This window comes from Panthera tigris, chromosome D1 (assembly GCF_018350195.1).
Source record: "Panthera tigris isolate Pti1 chromosome D1, P.tigris_Pti1_mat1.1, whole genome shotgun sequence".
NCBI lineage: Eukaryota > Metazoa > Chordata > Mammalia > Carnivora > Felidae > Panthera > Panthera tigris.
Window position 1 is genome coordinate 61,123,155 of NC_056669.1, and position 2,939 is coordinate 61,126,093.

General features: G+C 38.1%; 1 pseudogene; it reads right to left on the reverse strand.

Annotated features, from left to right (window-relative positions):
- Positions 1-553: 553 nt before the first annotated feature.
- On the reverse strand, positions 554-1,447 carry LOC102954316 (annotated as a pseudogene).
- Positions 1,448-2,939: the final 1,492 nt, after the last annotated feature.

Consider the following 2,939-nt stretch of genomic DNA (forward strand, 5'->3'; position numbering starts at 1 on the left):
TAAATTCTATACATAAAAAGACAAATAGAAACTGGGATATATTTGCAATATAAATGGCTCACTAGGTTCATTTATAATTAGTTCCCACAAATAAATTACAAAATTATGAACTCCCTAATAGGAAAATGACAAAAGAAATGATCAGAGAAGTCCAAAGTAAGCCATGCAAATGGCTACCACAAATTGTTGATGCTTTTTAACATGAAAATTAATTGCATGTACAAAAACCACAATATCAGAACTGTACTTAATTTTCCAGACAGATTAAAACTTTTTCTATCCTCTACTTAGAACTTAAAGAGAAGAACACAGAATGACAAGGAAACAAATCAACTCCTAAACTTAACGAGTGGCAAATCTATAAATTCAAGGGCTGATAAGCTTCATAAATGGCATTGAATCTTTAAAGAAATGGAGGCTTTTAAGACTTAGTGGAATTCCACAGCCCTCTGTTCAGAGAAACGTCAGATCCCTACCATCTGCTCTGGGCAATCACCCACCTCAGAGTTTAACTTCCAAATCTATGTTTGGATAGAAGACAGAGGAAACCATGTTAAATTTGCTTGGTCTTGATGCTATAGATGACAGGATTCGTTAAAGGAGGGAAGAGGAAGTAGAAATAGCTCATTATTACGTGGACCACTAGTGGCACATTCTTCCCAAACCTGTGGATGAATGACGGACCAACCACAGTGACATAGAAGATGAGAACACAGCTAATGTGGGAGATACAAGTATTGAGGGCCTTGGTTCTCTCTTAACCAGAGGCTATGCCCATGACAGTCTTAAGAATTAGGATATAGGAAAAAAGGGTGATCAGAGAATCTAGGAAGATTGTTAAAAGAACCAAAATTACAGAGTAAAGTCTATTGGAAGTTATGTCAGCACAGGCCAGTTTCATGACTTCTTGATGAAGACAGAAAGCATGGGAGAGAACATGAGAGTGGCAATATGGAAATGAGAAAAAGCTGCAGGATTACAGGGATGATGGATATGAAACCCCTCATAAAAGCTCCCATCCCTAAAGTTACAACACGAGTATTGGTGAGAATGGAAGTGTATTTCAAGGGATTGTGGAGGGCAATAAAATGGTCATAGGCCATGGCAAGTAAGATACCTGATTCCATGATGGAAAGGGAGTGAATGAAGTAGGCCTGCAGAAAGCAGGCTCCGTGGCTCATCTTCTGGTGATTCATCCACAAGACACCCATCACAGTTGGCATCGTGATCAATGTCACCATCAGATCTGTGCCTGCCAGCATGGCAAGGAAATAATACATGGGTTCCTAGAGGCTGTGGTCATCCTTGATGAGGCAGAGGAGGGTGTCATTGCCAAGAAGCACAGAGATGTAGACAGCAAAGAAGGGGATGGAGATCCAGTGATGAGCAGCTTCCAGACCTGGGGAGCCAGTCAGCAAAAGGGGCCAGCACTAATATTGGGCCACATAGTATGTCCACAGATGGAGAGCAACTTTCTAGAAACCTTTAAACCAGGAACCTGGACATTTTAGTGGTATTTTATTACAGAAGCCTCAGTCACAATCTTCATACTTGGAGGTAATTAATCGGTGTGATAAATGTAACTCCACAGGTATTTTCCTTTTCCTCCACATGAATAGTGGAGGTTTGCAGGTTATAGTTAGATAAGGAATGTTAGTCTGTCTCTAATTAGAAAAAAAATTAGGTTAATAGTTAAAATTTTATCAAATTAAAAGAAACATTTTCATTCATTTTTCTTACAATATCAGGTCCTACTATTGTGTGTATGCTTGATATTTTCCTCCAGTAACAGTGTATAACAACAACAAAAAGGTAAATAAGTACAAGTGGCCGAAAATCTTACTTAGTGGCTTTCTTGCTATGTTTGCTAAGTTTCTGGACACATTTAACTTTGATTTTGCATTTATCTTTCAAAGTCATGATAAATACATACTTTTTTTTTTCCAGAAAAGCTTGGCTTTGTTTGTTTTTGAAATTGAACGTTCACACATTTCCTTCACACACAGTCACCACCATCACTTCTGATTGCTTTCTTGCTTGCACAGATATCCCTTTTTGGAGGTTGACTACCAGAAGCTTGGTCCACAGACCAGCCACAACTAACAAGCACAGGGACTTGTTAGACATGTGGCCTTAGACTGACTGTACCTTCAACCCACTGAACCAAAATTTGCATTTGATCACCATCCCTAAGTGATTCAGGTGCACTGTAATATCTGAGAATCACTGCTCTCAACATTTCATATTTATTCCATCTTTGGAGACATGTGCTTTTGGATTCTTCTACCTGGCTGGTTTCTTTGTTCCTTCCAAAAATCCTCATACATTTTTTTCATAGCTCCTTACTTCACTGATTCTCTTGTTTTTCCAAAATATTTTGACATAATTGAATGTTCATATTCTTTCTCTATGTCTCCTCTTACTTCTTAGCTCCTGTTTCGTTGACACTTAATATCTGATGAGCTGTTGCTCATGGGACCGGTCACATTACAATGTTCCTACAGCCTAAAGGTGTCAGTCATTTCTACTACATCCACTTTCTTGGTAGACACAGCCCCAGATAAAGCACCTATTACGTTTTATCCTGCAGTCTTCCTTTACCAAAAATTCAGAAGTGGAATACTTCCTCATAAAATGTCCTTAGTATCAAAAATAAATCAGAATCAGGACAATTCACAAAGAACATAACTCTTGTATAAAAAAAATGCTCTGAAGTTACATTTGTGTCGGCTTGGTACTCATTGAGATAGAAATCACCAACCCTAGGTGTTCCCTAAAATTAAAGCACATAAAGTCATACAGAGGTTTATATTACTATTATTGTACCAATGTTCTACTCCTGCAAGTTTGCTGAGGTTTGAAAACAGGGATGAGAAACCAATATATAAGAGGCAGAGAAAAGTAGTTGCAAAAGAGGTAGTAAATTAGAGATACCTGTT